At 45.3% G+C, this 22,381-nt stretch overlaps 1 protein-coding gene across 1 annotated transcript in view; it reads right to left on the bottom strand.

Moving 5' to 3' along the window:
• The window catches only part of LOC144121818 (monocarboxylate transporter 2-like), a 62,483-nt gene extending 40,733 nt beyond the window's left edge, over window positions 1–21,750 (bottom strand). Inside the window, exon 1 of the mRNA XM_077655228.1 lies at window positions 21,610–21,750. The gene's annotated coding sequence lies outside the window, so the exon portion shown is untranslated. The remainder of the gene's footprint in view (window positions 1–21,609) is intronic.
• Window positions 21,751–22,381: the final 631 nt, after the last annotated feature.

The raw sequence follows: 22,381 nt of genomic DNA, 5'->3' as shown, positions 1-22,381 counted from the left end.
CAGACGAAACACGCTCATTTCCTGACGCAGTAGCCAAGTGCCCTTGAGCGCTAAGACACGAGGGCAATGTGACTTGTTAAAACAGAAGCATGTGGTAGTCTTGAAGAAACACCTAGAAAAAATGCAAACAGCCGAAGAAAGGCAGCCTAGCAATACTCTATGGGGGGCTATTTGGTGCATGGCTTTGACAAAAGATGATGCGCAAAACAGACAACACGGAAGTAAGAGAGGCAAAACACGCTCATTTCCTCATGCAGTAGCCAAGTGCCCTTGAGCGGTAAGACGCGAAGGCAATGTGACTTGTTAAAACAGAAGCATGTGGTAGTCTTTAAGAAACACCTAGAAAAAGTGCCCACAGCCGAAGAAAGGCAGCCTAGCAATACTCTATGGGGGGCTAGTTGGTGCATGGCTTTGACAAAAGATGATGTGCAAAACAGACAACACAAAATTAAGAGAGGCGAAACACGCTCATTTCCTTATGCAGTAGCCAAGTGCCCTTGAGCGGTAAGACGCGAAGGCAATGTGACTTGTTAAAACAGAAGCATGTGGTAGTCTTGAAGAAACACCTAGAAAAAATGCCCACAGCCGAAGAAAGGCAGCCTAGCAATACTCTATGGGGGGCTAGTTGGTGCATGGCTTTGACAAAATATGATGCGCAAAACAGACAACACAAAAGTAAGAGAGGCAAAACAGGCTCATTTCCTCATGCAGTAGCCAAGTGCCCTTGAGCGGTAAGACGCGAAGGCAATGTGACTTCTTAAAACAGAAGCATGCGGTAGTCTTGAAGAAACACCTAGAAAAAGTGCCCACAGCCGAAGAAAGGCAGCCTAGCAATACTCTATGGGGGGCTAGTTGGTGCATGGCTTTGACAAAATATGATGCGCAAAACAGACAACACAAAAGTAAGAGAGGCGAAACACGCTCATTTCCTCATGCAGTAGCCAAGTGCCCTTGAGCAGTAAGACGCGAAAGCAATTTGACTTGTTAAAACAGAAGCATGCGGTAGTCTTGAAGAAACACCTAGAAAAAATACCCAAAGCGGAAGAAAGGCAGCCTAGCAATATTCTATGGGGGGCTAGTTGGTGCATGGCATTGACAAAAGATGATGCGCAAAACAGACAACACAAAAGTAAGAGAGGCGAAACACGCTCATTTCCTCATGCAGTAGCCAAGTGCCCTTGAGCAGTAAGACGCGAAAGCAATTTGACTTGTTAAAACAGAAGCATGTGGTAGTCTTGAAGAAACACCTAGAAAAAATACCCAAAGCGGAAGAAAGGCAGCCTAGCAATATTCTATGGGGGGCTAGTTGGTGCATGGCTTTGACAAAAGATGATGCGCAAAACAGACAACATGGAAGTAAGTGAGGCGAAGCGCGCTCATTTCCTCATGCAGTAGCCAAGTGCCCTTGAGCAGTAAGACGCGAAAGCAATTTGACTTGTTAAAACAGAAGCATGTGGTAGTCTTGAAGAAACACCTAGAAAAATGCCCACAGCCGAAGAAAGGCAGCCTAGGAATGCTCTATGGGGGGCTAGTTGGTGCATGGCTTTGACAAAAGATGAAGCGCAAAACAGACAGCACGGGAGAAAGACAGACGAAACAAGCACATGCGCGAACAAGCGAAACCACGCACGAACTAGCGCCCCAGACTGTATTGCTAGGCTACCTTTCTTCTACAGTGGGCCTTTTTCTATGTTTTTCCTCAAGGCCACCACATGCATCTGTTTTATATAATAAGTCACATTGCCGTCACGTCTTGTCGCACAACGGCACTTATCTACTGCAATATGAAATGCACTTGTTTTGTCTGTTTTCCTCCCGTGTTGTCTGTTTGGCGCATTGTCTTTTTTCAATTCCCGCGTGTGGTAATTCTGCAAGCCTCCTACGCTGATTCTTTCCTTCGCTGGTAGTGGAGGCGCCTCACGATCCCAGCATCCTATCCACAGTCCCCTTGAAGCTCCGTTCTGGTAGCCTACTGATCGGCCTAACATCCTCGATGAAGCATGTCGACCCGCATCGCCCTGTGCTATTCGCCGTTCCTGCACCTGCCTCCACTGCCGGGCTTCCTCTAGGCTCTAATATTTTCTCTGGTAGCCAGACATTCAATGTAGTCACTGTCAAAGATCCATCGGGCCATCCTTGTATGGTAGCACGGCATCACGGACCTGCATTGTCATGGGCCTTCGGGGCTATGCCACGGATAACTCGCTTCAGCAGTTTTACCGAGTAAGCGCTTTCAGCCACTGGGGCGATTTTGTGAATGTCGTCAAAGTTTCCTTCTTCGATATGGCCAAGACTATGAAGACGCCATTACTGACTGGTTCCAATTCTCGTCATTTATTCGGCGAATCTTTGGCACACTCTGTGCCGGCCCGGCATTCCATTCTTGAATATTAAGAAGTTAGGTGGGAGCGTACAGCTTCCGGGGAAGTCTTACATGCCGTACATTAACGAAATCGTCGCCCGTTGTCGGCGCGTCAGCGTCATGTCTCAAGACGATTGCTTTCGCCACGTTCTAAGAACATCGGCTCTGTGGCGTTTACTGCTAATGCTGCCGAGAATCCTTCCACGGTGCTGGACTATGGTACCACTTGTCAGTGATTTTGCCACCTCCAGTCGCTCTGGCTCCAAGATGCCTGGGTTCTCCCTCACTAGCAGTGTCGGCCAGAGGGGCCTGATCGGTCTCCACCATTATTCGCGAGGAGCTGCATGGCGACATCGCATTATCTACTGCAAATTTAAAATACCCTGCTCCTTGTTACCAGTAAAGGACGTGTTTGCTTCCTTCATTCACCACACGGTCCTGAAACATCGGTCTTCCGCTATGTGCCAAACTATAGAAAAGACGATGCAACAACCCTGCTCCTTTCCGTCCTTCACCGTCAGGACCCTGGGCAGCACATCCTCGTTACCCTATCCTCTAGATACCATGTGTACGCTGCCTGGTGACGGATTCCGCCACATCCAGTTTGTTTTAACGCGACAGCGTCAGGTGTCGTATGACAGAGAAGCCGGTGCCGTCGTCTTCCGTGAGCGAAAAATTCAGGAAAAAACTTGACAGAAGCTTCTTAAAGGCAGGCTGACCACCCAGGCCGGAACGTTGAACTTGTGGCGTCAGCGCAAATTGCCCACCGGTGCTGTGTGCAAACTACCGACCGTGGCATCATCATCATCATCATCATCAGCCTTACTACACCCACTGCAGGGCAAAGGCCTCTCCCATGTCTCTCCAATTAACCCTATCCTTTGCCAGCTGCATCCACCCTTTGCCTGCAAACTTCTTAATCTCATCCGCCCACCTAACCTTCTGCCGCCCCCTGCTACGCTTACTTTCTCTTGGAACCCACTCCGTTACCCTTAAGGACCAGCGGTTATCTTGCCTTCGCATTACATGCCCTGCCCAAGCCCATTTCTTTCTCTTGATTTCGACTAGGATGTCATTAACCCGTGTTTGTTCCCTCACCCACTCTGCCCGCTTCCGATCTCTTAACGTTACACCTATCATTTTTCTTTCCATGGCTCGCTGCGTTGTCCTTAACCTAAGCTGAACTCTTTTCGTTAGCCTCCACGTTTCTGCCCCGTAGGTGAGTACCGGTAAGATTATGCTGTTGTACACTTTCCTCTTGAGGGAAATTGGTAAACTGCCACTCATGATCTGCGAGAATTTGCCATATGCGCTCCAGCCCATTCTTATCCTTCTAGTTATCTCCCTCTCATGATCTGGATCAGCTGTCACTACCTGCCCTAAGTAGACGTATTCCGGCACAATTTCTAGGCTCTCGCTGCCAATTGTGAACTGTTGTTCCCTTGCTAGGCTGTTGAACATTACCTTGGTTTTCTGCATGTTAATTTTTAGACCCATCGATCTGCTCTGCCTGTCTAACTCATTGATCATGATTTGCAGTTCACCTCCTGAGTGACTCAGCAAGGCAATGTCATCAGCAAATCGCAGATTATTTAGGTATTCTCCATTTATTCTTATTCCCAACTGTTCCCAATTCAGGCTTCGAAATACCTCCTGCAAACATGCGGTGAACAGCATTGGCGAGATCGTGTCTCCTTGCCTGACGCCCTTCCTTATTGGAATTTTATTGCTGACTTTATGGAGGACTATAGTAGCTGTGCAGTTGCTATATATATCTTCCAGTATTTTGACATAAGGCTCTTCTACCCCCTGATTACGCAATGCCTGTATGACTGCTGAGGTTTCCACTGAGTCGAATGCTTTCTCGTAATCAATGAAAGCTATATATAGAGGTTGGTTATATTCTGCGCATTTCTCTATCACCTGATTGATAGTGTGAATATGATCTATTGTGGAATATCCTTTACGAAAGCCTGCCTGATCATTTGGTTGATTAAAGTCTAACGTTGCCCTGACTCTATTAGCGATTACCTTAGTAAATACTTTGTAGGCAACGGATAGTAAGCTGATCGGCCTGTAATTTTTCAAGTCCTTGGCGTCTCCCTTCTTATGAATTAAGATAATGTTTGCAATCTTCCAAGCTTCTGGTACAGTTGAGGTCATAAGGCATTGCGTATACAGGGTGGCTAGTTTTTCTAGCACGACGTCCCCTCCATCCTTCAGCAGATCTGCTGTTACCTGATCCTCCCCAGCTGCTTTCCCCCTTTTCATTGCTTCTAAGGCTTTCTGTACTTCATCTTTCGTTACTGGTGGGATGACGCATTGCTGTGCACTGCTGTCTTTCTCATTAGCGCTCTGATTACATTGACTACTGTACAGGTCTGTGTAGAACTCTTCGGCTACGTTAACTATCTTATCCATATTGCTAATGACATTGCCCTGCTTGTCTCTTAATGCATACATCTGGTTTTTACCTATGCCTAGTTTCCTCTTCACTGTTTTTAGGCTACCTCCGTTCTTTATAGCATGCTCGATTCTCTCCATATTAAACTTCCTTATGTCGGCTACCTTGCGCTTATTTATTAACTTTGATAGCTCCGTTAGTTGTATTCTATCGGTAGTGTTAGATGACTGCATGTTTTGGCGCTTCTTAATCAGATCTTTCGTCACCTGAGATAGCTTCCCGGTATCTTTTCGAACTGTCCTACCGCCTACTTCTACATGCCGACCGTGGCATGTGGCAGCTAAATTATTAGTTGATCAAAGGTTGCTTGGGAAGAGCAACATATGCCTCACAAGGCTCATCGGTGGCAACACCTGCCGCTGCAAGAGTTGATGCATCGCTTAACCGCCGCACCACTGCGCCGGGAGTGATATGACAAATATCAGCGACCTATGAATTTGATAGGAAGAAGTATTCTGCATTTATGGGCATTACCCTTAAGGCGGAGCTTCAATGTCCCATACAGTGTTTTACTGCGGCATACGCGGCCACGTTACCTGTGTTTGTCGCCGACGCCCGCGATACCAGTGCTCAACCTACTGTGATTTATATCGCGACTGCAGGTAGCAGCCGTTTTTCTGCGACAGCCTTCGACGAAAATGATCCCCGTCGGTACTAAGCTTCGGTCACTTCTCTTGACCGAACGACGGACGCTTATCGTCGTGTCGCTGCTCCGCATTGTCTTTCCGTCGGTTCCCGCCGGCCGTTCACCCGATATCTCAGACCTCAGGCCGCCACACAGAAAACTAACCTGGCGCTTTCGGGAGGCAAAACTGCACCCCCTGGTGTCCTTACAGTTCCTCCTGCGCCTCCGTCCAACACGTTGTCTGTCGATGGCACTCTTGTGAAAGCTTTAATTGATACTGGTACAGTTATTTCCGTCGTCTTATTTGATTTGCGTTTTCGCCACAGAAAAGTCCCCATTCCTAATTCTTCTGAAATTTCTGCCAATGAAATTTCGCTTCATTCTTCCGGACTGTGTACAGCACGGGTTACTGTTTACAACATCCTCCACTAGCTCATTCTCGGTAGGGATTTCTTTCACTCCACACTAATTGTACTACGTGTCCTCCCACACGTCAAGTCGCAAAATGCGACCTTTCTGCCGATTCAGAACATTATTGCTCCCGCATAGTAGCAACCACTGACGGTGTACTCTATTCTCGCTGCGAAGACATACGTTCAGTTGACTCCAACCACATGACGGGTGGGGAGATCTTGATCGCGCGAAGGCCCCTTATTTTGTACAGGGGTATTTTCGCTATCGTGTCGCTTCTTTGTTTCTTCAGTAGTTTTTTTTCTTTTCGGCGCCTTCAACACCATATCAGAGCGCATCGTTCTCTTTAGCGGTCCAATGCCGGTTCTCGCTCTAAAACCAACCCTGAGCCTGTCATCGTCCTTTCCCTTTCTGTACCAGGCCTCTCCGCTTCATTCCCTCTTTCTCCCGATGCACCACTTCTTGCTGCAATCAGCTCTGTCCTGACACCAGAGCAGAAAAGGATTGCTTGCCGTATTGACACATCTAGCCTTCTTCGCGACGAATTCTGCAGTTGTCAGTCAATTTGTGCAGCAAAGCAACTCGCTCCCACATACGGCTCACGAATCATTCCTCATTCATTCTTCTTGTTAACCAGCTAAATACTAAGAAATGTTGCTTTGCCTCAGACTACAATAATTTACATCATCCCGTCGTATGCATAGAAGCGAGTAAGCCAGATCCGGATGAATCGCTCGCTCAGCATTTACCGAGTCAGTGTCGGCTTAAAATCTCCGCAGTTTCCTAAGACTGGTGACCTACTTCCGCCGATTCCTACAAAACAATTGATGGCGGTTTAACATTGTTAAGCACAGACTTTTGTGCAAAAGCAGGTTTTTGCTGGTGGACACCACCGCCACGTACATGAAAGCGTGACTGAGGTGACGACTGACCTAGGAAGCGCGTTATGCGACTTTCCTTTTCTCAAAATCTGCGAAGTCTGCAACGTTGTCAACGCCAGTGCAAATGAACCCAAAAAACGGCGGTGGCATAATGCTTCAGTGCCGCGTTTCTGCCAAAAGGTTGTCAACGCAAACGCGAGCAACGCTCTTCTCACTGTCACTAGAGCCACGTAGCTCGAGACGCGTCTGAAATGCCTTGGGAGCCAAGGATGCAGTTATGCGTGTTTCATTTCGTTTCGCGACTGTTGCGCCCAGATGGAAGTTTATGAAAGCGACAACGCGCAATGCCCAGCGCCAAAGTGTGCCAGTTTAACACTACGCGTGGTTGGCTGCTGCGATACCATAGTGCTCTCGTGCGGCGGCCAGTGAAGCTAAGCTGTTGGTGCCGCCGCAGGATTGAGACCCTGCCGTGGCAATATTTTATTTCTGAAGATATCTGAGAGGATTCAGAGAAACCTCACCTTTTTCAGGATTGCTAAAAAAATAGCGCTTCCGCAATAAAATTTGCCTCTATCACGGCACCTGTTCACAAGCCTCTGAATGACGACATACCCTTCGTCTTGCCGGATGCTCCTGAGGCAGCCTTTGCGGCTCTGAAGCTGGCTCGGACTTAAAATCTCGTGCTCCAAAATATCAATATCTAACCTCGTAGAGTTTTTCAGGCCGATGCTAGTGCACACCGCATATAATATTTCTTTTTCGGGCATAAGGCTCGTGCAGACAAAAGGCAAAAGGTACGTAAATCTTACGCTGACTGCAGTGGAACAGAACCGCTCCTTACAAAACAGCGGCACATTGTGAGAGAACTTTATAATTGGGACCTATTTTGAGCACGCTGTTTTATTCCCACACCCCGGAATGCCAGCGTCCTACAAAGAGGAATATGATAGATGGTTATGAATATTTACAGACAAAAACGAGGATCCCGCCCACTGTACAACATGTATATCCATTTAAGAAAGCGGCAAAATGCTGAGAGACAGTACGAGTGAGTTCGGAAAAGCGCATTCCTCTTTTTCCTGTGCCAAAGGAGGAATACCGTGATTCAGTGTTCTCCAGTTCGATTAGATGTTTGCGCTCAAGTATACGTTTTCATCGGTAAGCGCTGCGTTAACCACAGGCGCCTTTTAATATATGTACTTTGATTATACTCTAAGACACAGCCAGCTCAGAAGATCGGCATTTCAATGCGAAAGCGCTACTCTACATGCACCAACGCAGAACAAGAATCTTGTTAGGTGCTCCGAACTGAACCCAGCTTACCCTAGTTACTCGAACAATTTCGGTTTAGGTCGGGGGAGCGTTGCGAGACCTGCAGCCGATGAGAGGAAGGTCGGATAAATTGGAAGGACCGTCGCGCAACGATACGTCATGAAATCTTGTGGCGTCATCTCAACCTGCCCACCGGATTGTGAGTAAACTGACCACACTAGTATGTGGCATGTAATGACTGGTCGCGAGAGGTTGCTCGGGAAGAGCAACATGGGTCGCACAATCCCTACCGGTGACTGTGACAGAAACGCCCCCTGCCATTGCAATGGCACCTCGCTTGACAGCTGTGGCACTACGCTGGCAGTGACATGAATACTCGTCGTGATCTGTGTTTGTTAAGTACTGAAAAACTTCACGAGGCAGCTTGAAATGCCAACCACACCAAGATACACATGGCAGCATTGGCAAACAGACGTGCGGTACCTGAGGCCAGCCACTTATCAGGAGTACAAACTATTTAGAGAATAGGCCAGCAATAATTTTTTAACTGGTCACAGAAGCAGATACAAAAGAAATTGCACTGAAATACATAGATAAGATACAATCAAAATAACGAAACACCTTATTAGAAAAAAGAAGGAAGATAGCCATCCGTCGAAAAAGAAGTACGCTTATTCACACAACCTCTACACCCGATGCAGACAGGAAATTATTTCCAGGAAATGATTCTACTAAGCTGCTTCAATGAAAATCGCGATACGTAAACTTGTACGTGAAGTTTGTTAAGAAGTTGTGGTAAATGCTTCGTAATCCAAGCTTTGTTCAACGCGTGGGGGCATTCCAGAGTTGCGGCTTTCGGCATCGGCAATGACATCCTAGTCGAAATGAAGAGGATGAAATGGGCTTGGCCAGGGCATGTAATGTTAAGGCAAAATAACCGCTGATCATTAAGGGTAAAGGAGCGGATTCTAAGAAAAGGCAAGCGTAGCAGGGGCAGGGGAAGGTTAGGTGGGTGGATGAGGCCAAGAGGTTTACAGGAATAGGGAGGGCACAGCTGGCAAAGAACAGGGTTAATTGCAGATACATGGGAGAGGGCTTTATCCAGCAGTCGGTGTAGTCAGGCTAATTGTGCTGATAATTATGTGAGACCAGCAAGCCTGCGCAGGCTCTCAAGATTTATATGGTGTCTTTTGCATACACCTCCAGTAGTTTCACATCATATAATTAAAGCAAAAAACATGGCCAATAACACAATGATGCTATTGTTCCGCTGTTAAGGCGGAGCTCAAGTGTTGATTGCAGTTGAAGAATGAACACACGCATGTCTGCTGTGTACAACTACGTTATAACCCTACCATTTTTTGTGACATTTTAAGTTCCACTATCGGCAAAATACAGAGTCCGACAAGTTTTAATTTCTGAAGAGGACCTATATAACGTAACTCTCATCATAGCACAGGTTATGTATTTTTGACGCTGTCATCTCATCATCTAGGATACTTTCTCATAGCTCGCACTTGTGTTGCGTTGTGGTAGGCCGTTTGCAACTTCGGCATTTTCCACATTACCACTGTAGATGCTGCCCTCAGCTTTCGCAGTCGTCATCATCATTGGATTAGCTACCTCAAAAGGAGCACAAAGGTCTCTGCTTTATCTGTGCATTAAACTGTGCATTCTGCTGCGTGTGACTGGCTAATCCTCGAAAATGTCAAAATCTCAATTACCCAACTCACCTACTAACGTGGAATGATACACTTGTCTTCCTTCGAAATTCATAAGGCTACTCTCAGGGATCAACGGTTATTTTGTCTTCCCTGCATTTAGCCTGGACATGCCCATTCTTGTTCCGCATTTCAAGTAGGATTTAATTAACCCTCACGTTTTGCCTTACCCATCATATGCTCTTCCGCTCTGCTAATGTTACATCTAATTGTTTTCTTCCCATACCTCACTGCTCTGGTTTTGACTTAATAGCAATCTTTTTCTCAAGCTTCCATGTTTCTGTCTTATACGTGAGTACTGGCAGGATACAAATGTACACTTTCTTCTTGAGGATCACTGGATAAGTACTGCACGTTACTCGGAATTAAGTGACGAATTCTCTGCACCTCATTCTAATTTTCCAAGTTATTTCACTCTCGCGATCCGGGTAAGGCATTACAATGTGCTCTAAATTGATATATTTCCTGACACCTTCCAATCAATCACTCCCCATCGTAAATAGTTCTGCCTATCCCATTCAGCTGAAGGTAAAATTAGATTCCTTCACGTTAAAGTTTTGACCCATGGTTCTGCTTTGGCTGTCTGTGTTATGAGAATGAAAATGAAACAAGCAACACTTCTGTCTATGTTCTTGATGGTGCTTTGCAGTCGGTCTCCTGAGTTACTTGCAGCTAGCATGTCACCAGGAAATTGAAGATTACTAAGAAACACTCAATTAACTTTTGTCCCTAACTCTTCATAATGAAGTTCTCTGCATAGCTAATGTAAACACGCGAAGAATGGCACTGGAGAGGTCGTGTATTCCAGCCCCACGCCCTTACCGATCGAGATATGATATGCTTGCCGTGCATACACTATACATACATCACAGCGATAGCAGTTATGCACCCGTTCCTCGGTTTTGGGTTGGAGTAGTAAGAATAGTGTGTTGTGTTGTGTTGGGTTTTATGGCACATAGGCGGCTAAGGCCATCATGCGCCAAACGCAAGGCAAAGAAAATTGTTTTGTGCCGGACTTTACATGACAGAAATGAAGCGGGTGTGTGAACGACCTAAAATGTCATTCCACACCATCTGGTGAAGGTAAAATGCAGAATTTTTTGAAATGGCCAATGTTGAAAACTTTAAAGAAAGGCCAGGTAACCTCAGCGGCCATCCTTTGCAGAGGAAGGATGTCGAGGCTCCCAACCAATGAAATACACACCTCAGTCTTCTTCTCAGGAATGAGAAAGTGGCTGAGGTGTATCACATAAAAGTGAGGAATTCAAAGTTCATTAAGACAACCAACCTCTCCTAAAAAGTTAAAAACATAAGAAATGTTAATTATTGAATTATCACTCAAGAGTAGTGCTAGGTGAAATGGAATGCATTGATTATAAAAATGACTAAAATACTACTTTTTTAGCTTTTATAGGTTTGGACATGTAAATAAGATATGGTTTAGTGTGAGCACGTCTCCGCATCTTTCACAAACGGGTTTGGCTTCTTTTGTAAGTAAGTAGTTGTGTGTCAAGTGTGTACGTCCTATGCGAAGGCGACATTAGATTACTTCAATGAAACGTTCCTGGTGTCTGCATGACTTCCATTCCCCCAAGGTGGGCTTTATGAAGTGTAGTTGGTTGTTCAGTGCATTATCCCACTCTTTCTGCCATTTGTTCTTTAATTTTTTATGTATGAAATTCATGCAGTCCTTAAAAGGTATGTTGACAATTTTGATTCCACTATTTTGAGCTTTTACTGCTGCTGAGTCTGCTCTCTCGTTACCCTCTATGCCGACGCGGCTCGGGACCCAGCAGAACCTTATCATATGTCCTTGTGTTGGGACTTCTTCTGTGCTGTGTATGATGTGGCCTACTAAGGTTTCAACTGCATTTCTTGACTGCAGTGTTGTGAGTAGGCTGAGGGAATCTGTGTATATTATACTGTTTTCGATGTCCTCATGTACTATGTTGTCCACAGCCGTACACACTGCGTAACATTCGGCAGTAAAGATTGATAGATAACTTGGCAATCTTACTATTTTTTCCCATTTCTCCTGTACTATGGTACTTCCAACGTGCATCGCTGTTTTTGAGCCATCTGTGTAAAACTCCATGTAGCTTAATTAGTTCTCTTTCACAGCCAAGTATTCTTGTAGTAGATGTTCATGTGGTGTTTGGTTTTTACGAAACTGTGTTAGCGTGAAGTCGCAAGCAGCCGGAAGACAGTACCATGGTGGACCGTACTACCGAGTGGTAGATCTGTAAAAGACATAACCTGTCGGACCCCCAGTGTTTCCGTGAGAGTACCTTCAGTATATTTAGAGATCGAGAAGCTTTCTTTTTGAGGGTGTTTATGTGGAGTAAGAATGTGAGCTTTCTGTCAAAAGTTATGCCTAGAAATTTATGCTCTTGTTTTACTTGTAGAACACTTTCATTCAAGTGCAGGGTGGGGTCAATCTGCATGCCTCTTTTCAGTGAGAAAAGGACGGCAACTGTTTTTTGTGGAGAGAACTTAAATCAATTTTGGTCTCCAACGTTGCTAGTTTTTTCATTGTAAGTTGTATCTTTCTTTCGCATGTTGATAAGCTGGAAGATGCGCATTAAATTTGAAGGTCGTCAACATATACGGGATACTTGATGGTCTTTGGAATTATTCGCGATATTGAGTTCATTTTTACAATAAACAGTGTGATACTTAGAATACACCCCTGCGGTACGCCGTTTTCTTGGATGAACTTTTTCGAAACCGTGCAGCCTAGACGTACACGAAAAGAACGGTCAGAAAGAAAGTCTTTTAGAGAGTTCAGCATCCTGCCACGGATACCCAGATCAGCGAGGTAACGAAGAATCTCATACCTCCAGGTGGTATCATAAGCTTTTTCTAATTAAAAAAAAATACTGCTAGACACAGTGTTGTTTGTGTATGGAGGCTTCACGGACTGTGTTTTCAAGACGCACAAGATGGTAATTTGTACAGCATGCTTTTTTAAATCCACATTGGTGGATATCAAGAAGTTTTCGCGATTCAAGGAAAAACATTAACCTAATATTTAGCACATTTTCGAAACTTTTAGCAACACAACTTGTAAGCGCTATTGGCCTGGTATTACCAGCCGAAGTTGGCGGTTTTCCAGATTTCAGGAATGGCACAACCACGGCGTTTTTCCACGCCTGTGGTTTTTTCCGGACTGCCATCCTTTATTGAAGAATTTGAGAAGAGCTTCTACAGCATCTTCGGAGAGGTGAGCAAGCATTTCATAGTTGATTTCGTCTGGACCTGGTGCTGTCTGTTTGCCGGCTGAAAGCACTGTACGGATTTCTTGTAGTGTAATTAATTTATTGTAATGTTCATTTGCACTGCCACTTGTCGGCAGTCGTTGTTTTTCAGTTGTGTTCTTATGCTTTAAACATGATTGGGTGTAGTGTGAGGAGCTAGAAACTGTGACGAAGTGTTCCCCTAGTTTGTCGGCCTCTTCGCTAATGCTTGTTTCTGTATCCGGAGCTGTTAGGAAAGGAATTGTGAAAGGAGTGAAGCTGCCATTAAGTGTGCGGACTTGCTCCCACATTTGTTTCGATGTAACTGAACTATTTATGGACGAAATATAGTTTTTCCATAAAGTTTTCTCAGCATTGCGACGTATGTACCGTGCTTTTGCTCTCGCCTCTATGCGCTCTTCTGTGTACGGGAGCCTATTATTTTGCCGTACAACTCCTGACGATTGACGAATGGCTAGACGTGCAGCCGCAATGATACATGTTGTAAAATTCTCATTTAGTTCGTCAACGCTAATATTATCAAAAAAAAATTTCTCCAAACAGGCTTTTTCTTGAAATAGTTGCCAGTCCGCTAAGTGCAGCTTCCAACGGCGTGGTTTTGTTGGGATTATTGGTGGTGGTGATGCACAGTCAATTACCACTGAAAGTGATCGCTTTCGTACGGGTTATCATGAATATCCCACTTAAGATCGGTAAAAACGGATGGTGAGCTAAAAGACAAGTCTATGCAACTCATCTTACCTGAGGATGAAGATCAATATGTGGGTTTGACTGTATTGAACAAGCAGACCTTGTTGCACAGAATAAAATGTTTTAAAATTCGACCTCTAGTGTCTGTCCGTTCCCTCTCCCAAAACGAGAAGTGCGCGTTAAAATCCCAGACTACCAGATATAGCTCTGATAGCTGCCTAAAAAGCTCCTCTAGACATTGTTGTGTAATAGTGAGATGTGGTGGAAGGTGTATAGAGCATACGGTAATTGTTTTAAAGCTTAGGACGGTGACTGCAACCGCTTCATAATTCGTCTGGAGCTTTATTTCATGGGTTGCGACGCCGCTCTGAACTACAACTGCAACGCATCCAGAGAGGCTGTTTGCTTGCTTACGGTCACAGCGAAAGACTTTATGCTTTTTAAAAATATTTTTTATGAGAAGGTCCTAAGTTGGTCTTCTACAGACATAGCGCTACAAGCGATAGAGAGTTCAGGATATCTGTTGCGTCACTATAGTTATTTTAGAATTCCACGGAAGTTCCAGTGGATAAGGAACGCCATGATGATTTTGGGGGAGATTGTATTGAGACCTTAGGTCCCTCCTTGCTGAAGGCCTGTTATTAACGTTTTTTTTCTTTTCTGCGATCAAAGGAGCCCCGCCGCCGTTGCGGCCGAGGCGACGCCTCAGTGGAGGTGCTGGAGTTCCGTGGGGAGCCCCCGGGCAGGGGCGTGGTGGACTTCCTAATGGGGGAAGCCTTGCGGCCTGCCGGCTTGGAGGCCGACGGCCCCATTTGTGGGGGTGGCATAGCAGCTCTCGCTGCATCTGCCAGGGGCGCGGATGGCCCTGCCTCAACCGCACTTAGTGTGAGCTGGGCAGGTGCCGAAGGCCGATGTGGTGTGCCGCGCCCACTCACCGCATCGGCGAAGTTTGTATGTGCTGTGAAAGAAATTTGCTCCGAGTCAATGCGTAACGCTGTCTTTCCTCTTTAAATGTAAGATTATCTTTGGTCTTGATGGTAGTAATTTCCTTTTCTTTTTTCCATGCAGGACACGATCTTGAATAGGCGACGTGATCGCATTCGCAGTTAGCGCAGCGTGGTGCAGCATCTCATTCTTCGGAATTATGGTCATGGGAGGCACATTTGGCACATGTATCGCGGCCGCGACAGCTTTGGGAGCCGTGGCCAAACCTTTGGCATTTGAAGCATCGTCTGGGATTAGGGATATATGGTCGAACAGATATGTTTGCGTACCCTACCTGGATTGATTCGGGCAGGGTGCAGGAAGCAAAGGTCAGTACCAGGTGTTTCATTGGAATTTCTTTGTTTTATTTGCGTATTTTTATTCTATATAGATTGGTTACATTTTGTTCGGACAGTCCTTACAGCATTTCCTCTTCTGTCAGGTGCAAAAATTCGTTGTCGGAGATGACACCACGTACAGTGTGTAGCGATCTATGGGGTGTTACAGACACAGGGATGTCATCGACAGTTTCAATGTCTGCCAGTTTCGAGATTTGAATGATGTCAACAAGTTCTAGCAGGAAGTCTCCACTAGACAGTTTTGTTAACTTGTACTTCGGACTTAATGAATCTGTGAGAACTTTTGAAACTATGAATGGGGATATTAGCCTAGCTGGCATTTCTTTTCATTCACTGTGTACAATATGGTAATTTGGGAAAGTTGTTTTCTTTTTGTCGAAAAATTGTGAAGTCACATCGGTCCACCCTCTTTTCAGAGGACGATCATTTGAAAGAAAGGAGGTAGCCTGAAAAAACAATGTGTTCTTCGGCCATGGTGCCAGCCACCCACCATAGAGCCCAACAAGGGGACGGGATAGGAACTTGAAAAAAAGCCCTGCCCACGCCAGCTGTACACCACTGCTATAACCAAATATGACGCAACTCAGGGTGGTTTGCCACACAAGGTTATCCCTCGGCGCCTATGAAAAGGGGAAAAAAACGAGAAGGAAGGAGGAGACAGGAAAGTTCCAAGAAAGATGATAGGAAAGTGAAAGACAGAGGGGAGGACACGAAAAGGCGACAGCCGATTTCCCCTGGTCGGGTCGCGCCGGAGATGCCGTCTACAGGAAGCTGGAGCCAAAGTGGTGTGTTGCCTCCGCCGAGGGGCCTGAAAGGTCCAAACGCTCGGCATTGGCTCAACCACCAGGATCCCCTTTTCTCGGGACACGGCGATGCCACGCACGGTGAAGCGCGAGTGCTCGGGTCCGTGGTGATGCACTGTTCACCATCATCCCCCTGGGGGGATGTCCCTGTGGATGCTCGGGAACCCGTGGTGTCGCCACTCACCAACGCCTGCAAGCTGCAGGCGCCCCCCTGCGGGGATAGTAAGAGCAGTAGTAGCCGGCGCTTTCAGTAGGTGCGTGCCATGGGAAGCACTGGGAGAGTGGTCACGAGGAAGGAGGGGGACACGACGATAGCCGACGAATGCGCAAACGGAGAATGAATGCCACGGTAAGAACTCGCAGTGGTAACTGTGGAAGGAAGAGGGAGAGTAATATCTCAAAAGCGGTCACTGAAATCTCGCCCCACAAAGTGGTAAGCGTCTTGGGAGTTTGCTTAGCAGCGCCATTGCATGTGCTTCTTCGGCACCCTGGTGCTGCAACGCCTGCTTGACTGCTGAGGTTTCTTTGTGGATTGTTTTCTGCTAATGGACAAAAGCAATATACTCTGGTTTATATTCGGCACACCGCTATTTTCGCTTCAAGCGAGCTGACTATTGGATTGGTCAGTCGTACATTGTTATGAAGGAAACAGTGGGAAATAAAAACATGGACGCAGGGGACTCAAGTAGTGGATAACACAAAAAAAATGCCCACTGCAGAAAAAAAACGTATTTTAAGGGAGCACGCCAATTGGCGTGTCGGTCGTACACTCATGCCGTCCAGGACCCCACTGGTTAATTTTTGTATCACATGGTTGCCTTGTGTATCACCCGACTGGTGGAGCGGTTATGGCTCATTGTTGAGTAGCCTAGCCGAAATCTACTACAGTACTTTTGTTCGCGTGTATCTAATGTTGCTTTCTGTAGGGGTAGCTACAGTAGGTTAGCACTTCGAGCCTTCAGCGTGGCACCCCTTGTGCTCCGTGGAGGCGCCGTGGCTGGTCGCGTGACGGTCACCTGACCAGCCACATGGTTACTCACGTGGTTGTGATCACGTGGTGCGGAGTAGCTGCTGCTGCCGGCGGCGTGGCGCTGCAAAAGCGGTGCGCATGCGCCGTGTCAAGTGGGGGAGGAGAGGGGAAGAGATTGAATCCACGTCCAAGAACGAAGATGATGAAGGAAAGCTCAACAAAACGAAAGTACCATGTCTCGAAGGCAAAAACAAGAACAACAACAAATATGAGCGGCGAAGACTGACTTCACAATTCGACTGAGCGAGTTCCACTCGGCCAGATGTAGCTATCGCCTCACTCAAGTTTTAACCAGAGCTAAACAGCAGCCATTTTTATAATCGTGATTACCGCCATGATCATTGTTATGGCGAAATTGCAAACTGATTGGGCTTTAGCTTTTCGAGTCTTTGACGTCCGCTTTCATACGGATTGATATAATGATAGCGTTCCTTCAAAAGTGCGGAACTCCGGAGGTCATGTGCATTTGAGCACACATGGTTGAAAATTCTTCTGGAAAATCCCCCTCCCTCCTTTAATCCTTCAGCAGAACTGCTCCTTGAGCAATCCTTCAGCCTGATGCTGACCAGATGTTTTCCCCTTTTCTTGCTTCTAAACGTCTCTGTAATTCGTCCTCCGCTACCGGCGGCAGCATTTGTTCCGACTCTTCTGCCCCGCTACCTCCAACACAAATTTTCTGCATATTTCTGTCATTGTAGAGATCTGTGAAGACTTGGCTGTTATAACTGTTTTTTTCATACTGCTAATCACATTGCTCATCGTGTCTCAGTTTCTACATTGCTAACAGATAAATACATACCCCAACGTGTCATAACGGGCGGGCAGCGATCCCCGTGGTTGAACATTTCCTTAAAACGGCTACTAAATAAAAAGAAGAGATTCTTTCGCGAAGGCAAAATTTAGCAAAAGGCACGATGACTGGGTTGCCTATAAGATAGGTAACCCTCTATACAAACAGGCAATGAAGGGCGCTAAACAAGAATTTTTTCAAAATACCCTGCCTTTTTGGTTAATTACAGATTATTAAAAATGCTAGAACAATAATAGTGGCTCAAAAGCCAACATGAAAACTTTATCCGATGAAAGTGCGGTTGTTATTTCTAGCGGAAAATATTGCGATGCACTTGATGAAGTATTTTCAAACTTCTTTTTGTGACTGCAGTCTGTTACTCTGCCTGTTATCGATGACATAAATTTTCCTCTGGTAGACACTGTACTTATGGACTCGGTCGGTGTGCAGAACTAAATTAGGAACTTAAAACTGTCTTGGTCCTCGGGCGTAGATGGTATTAATTCGAAGGTTTTGAAGAGTACCAAAGCATACTCATCCATAATCCTCTCTAACCTGTTTACTCAATCTTTGAATTATTCACTGTTACCAAACGGTCGCAAGGACCAATTTCCTTAACTAGCGTTCTTTGCAAAATCTCCGAACATATAATCTATTCCAGCCTGGTTAATTTTCTTGATAATAACTCATTCTTTACGCCACATCAGCATGGATTTCGCGAATCGTTTTCATGTGAGACACAGCGCATATTTTTCACTGATGACCTTCTTGTTGCCATTGTCTCTGGGTCCTACATCGACTGCATATATCTAGATTTCTCCAAAACATTTGATCTTGTTAACCATCAATTACCTCGTTTAAAGCATAGCAGACTTAACTTTGATTCCAGCGTTTTAGCATGGATCGAAACTTTTCTTCCCAACAGAACACAGTTTACATATGCCAATAACTATGCTTCCTATCCTTCTCCAGTTCATTTCGGCGTTCCCCCGGTTCTGTGCTGGGACAAATACTTTTTCTTATCTACATTATTGACTTGCCTGACCACATTAACTCTACTGTTAGATTATTCGCCGATGACTTCGTAATTTTCAGAACGATTTCTTCTATCTCTGACAACACCTAACTTCAGTCCGACATTAACAGCCCATTAAACTTGTGTAACACCTGGAACATGTGACTTAACCCTAATAAGTGGAAAGAAATGCCATTTTTCCGTAACCCGCCTCTTGTTTTCACCGGCCTTTTTTAATGTTTTGGCGCTAAATTCCGCGCGAACGGACGAAGGACACTGGTTTTGTCCTGCTTCCAGTGTCCTTCGTCCGTCCGCGCTGAATTTACCGTCAAAAATAAACTACATACAACTCGGCCTACTCACCATTCCTTTTTGACTACCAGGTCGGTGACCTTTTCCTAGAACACGTAATGTTTTGCAAATACCTAGGTGTTTACATAACCAACAATATCACCTGGAACCCACATAAAAACTTTATCTGCAGCAATGCCAATCGCATGCTTCAAATATTAAGGCAAGATTTCACTGTGGTACCGACATTTTTGAAACATCTACTCTATAAATCACTCGTACCCCAAAACTGGAATATGCATGCATGGTGTGAGATCCTGGTCTCGAATGTCACGCTCAAACGTTGGAGTCTATGCAAGATCGCTGTGCAAAATTGATACTTCACAACTACTCTAGTTTTTCTCGTGTATCAAATATGAAAGATACTTTGAACCTTCCACTTAATTGTTTACGAAGAAAACTGTCTCGCTTACCTCTCTTTCACAAAATTTTTCATCACAGTCGCCATCTCAAAGAAGCGCTTCTCTCTGAGCCTAAACGCATTTCATCCCGTAGAGACCACCCTCATATAGTAGGCATCCTTTTCTGTTGCATGAACAAAATATTTTCACTCATTTATTCCCATGACAAGCAAAGAATGGAACCACCTGCCCACCTTAATTTCCTCGATTACCGACTCTGTTTTGTTCAAAACTGTTCTCGAAGAATATGTTCACTCTCACTAATCTGCATTTTACAGCGTTGTTGCTGTTGTTCCTATTTTTTCCTCTTTGTATTGCCGCAATTCTTGTGTTATAATTACATAGATATAGATATTTTTCATGCATTCCACTTTTTTCTGTAATGTCCCCAGGTACATGAAGGTGCTGAAATAAATAAATAGAGAACTGGATTTTCCATACTGCTAATCACATTGCCCATCGCGTCTCCCTTCTAACATCTCATTTTCTAATACTGCTGTTTCCTTTTTGCAGCTTTGAAGCGTCCCCTGTTGTTAAGAGCATGCTCGAATCTCACTAAAATATACTTCCTTATGTCAGTTACCTAACGCTTATTGATTAGCTTTGACAGCTCTGGCAGTTCTATTCTAGCTTTGGGGTTAGATGCGTTAATGCTTTGGCATTTCTTACTAGGATCGTTCGTCCTCAGGGAACGTTTCCCCGCGAACTGTGCAGTTGTTACATGCCAAATTTCACTGAGCGCTGAGCAGCGACATTAAAAAAATTATCAAAAATCGCTACAAAACTAAAGTCCCTGTCTTCCCTTGAAAAAGAATATTTGTTCTAAAGATAGATCCTTAACTTTCCCTTTTAGCACTAAATAGTCGGTGCGCTTCTTCCTTATTTGCTTCCTGCATTCCGTCATGTCTAGGCGAACTAAAAACTCCACTAACCTATAGCAACTACAACTCACCTTGTTCAGCACGTCCGCATCCTGCACGGTGTTATACTGCGCGCGCAACATAAAGTCTACTGCTTTTTAGTCTCGGCATTCAATCTGCTGTAACTCCACTTCGGGTTCTAACGTTTACGACAGAAGCGATTCATGACCTGTAAACTATTTCGTTCAGAGAACTGTATTACTGACTGGGTCCTGCAATCCCTAGAACCCATGCCATAAATCCCAGCTGCTTTTCTCCTGATTGCTTATGGCCTAACTTGCACTCAAGGGTCCTATTAAAGCAGTTACTTTTTACCTTTTTACTCTACTCATTACTAATTCCACGTCTTCATGGAACATTTCGGATATCTTATTGTTGTGACTGCATTAACGAGTATAGGCCTCTACAGCTTTCACTTTGTCCTTTGTGATAGGTTTAATTACGATAACTGTCACGCTCTCGTTAATGCTGCAGAATTCTTTTATGCAACTAGCTATACCGGTACTGATCAGGAAAGATAAACGCCACTATATTTTATTCACCGAAACGCCATAGCATTCTAGGCTCCCACTGTTTAACACACTATAATCATTGGTCCTTTTAACCTTACTAAGCCTCGTGATATCCCATTTAATAACAGCTTGTGCCTTGAGCAGCGCGGCTAGGCTATCATCACTGGATGAGGATCGAATGTAAAACGTTGCCACGTTCAGTTTTTATTGGCGACCTTACCCGTTCAAACGATTCTTAGGTCCCTCCTCTGCGTCACTGGCCTCACAGCCGCCTTTGTCACTTGCAACGTGGTCGCCTGACACTGAAGGCCGAGCGCAAATTGGTGCGTTAAATAGAAGGTGGTTGCCGAAACCTGTTCTGTCCAGGAGGAGTATTATCTGCTCTGGTTACAAGGTAAAAGTTTGCCCCTGGCACGATTACTCATTTTCATCGGCATTCAGAATTTTTTAGCAGGCGAAGATTTTTTATGGCACCGGGATGCGAACCATAGTCTTGTTGCAAACGAGACGGATCTTATGCATATAGGCCATCGGTGCATCACTTCTCACTTGTACGCGTTTTTCTTTTCTCGAACAGAACAGTGGATAACATGAGAACGGAAGCCAAGTGTTTTGAGGTTAACGATTGGTCCTACAACGGAAGCTATTCAGCGGTGGTCACATCACTGTCAATGGCAACGTAATGTCTGGTTTACAAAGTATAGAATTTGATGTCAGCAGCAGGAACAGCTAAATATTATATAGAGGAAAGCGATACGAACCTGCGAACCAGAAAATAATTTGGCCAGCCGCTGCAGGACCCAGCAGTGATCAAGAACTCCTGCTGCGAAAGAAAACTATGAAGCCTGGGGCGCACAGTACCAGCTAATATAGCGCAGCTGCGTTGTTGGCGATTGCCAAGCTCAAAGCTACTCATAAAAGTGGTATGAAGTTGATGCGCAGTTTTCGCCTCTCTAGACTTCCTCCTCTGCTCGCCAGCTGTCAACCGTTGTGCGTGTTGCTTTTGTGCCTTTGTTTCTCTTTTATCAATGAGAGGCCGTGGTTGTATGTTCAGCATTCCGCAGGAACACGGTGTTTCACGACAGGAGAGTAATCTACTAGGTACGTGTGGGGTCAAATGTGCTGGAATTCGGTTGTTGGGCCGAAGTTTATTTAATAACAAAATTTCACTGATTATACTAGAAAGCAAGGCGAGGTGGTTAAAACGCATGCTGTAAAAAAACGCCTGAAGACGACCGCAGGCCGAAAGAACCACTAGGACGAGCGCTGGCTCTTAAGTGCAACTTTATTCTTGAAAGTACAAGTATTAATATAAAACCACAAAAACACTGAGCGGAGAAAAAATAAGAACAAAGCGGGCAATCATCACAGAAATCCTCTCTAACCAGAAGTTAAAAAGCGGACCATAAGCCACACAACTGACTTCATTCACTAACAGCCCAAAGCCGAACCGTAAGACTGAAATTCTCAAAGTCGGCGCCACCGAGCGTTGACGGGTACAGGTTTCCTGGCACATGCGCACTTGGATGGCTT

The sequence above is a fragment of the Amblyomma americanum genome, chromosome 2 (genome assembly GCF_052857255.1).
Source record: "Amblyomma americanum isolate KBUSLIRL-KWMA chromosome 2, ASM5285725v1, whole genome shotgun sequence".
Classification (NCBI taxonomy): Eukaryota; Metazoa; Arthropoda; class Arachnida; order Ixodida; family Ixodidae; genus Amblyomma; species Amblyomma americanum.
This window is presented reverse-complemented; position numbering and strand designations above follow the sequence as displayed.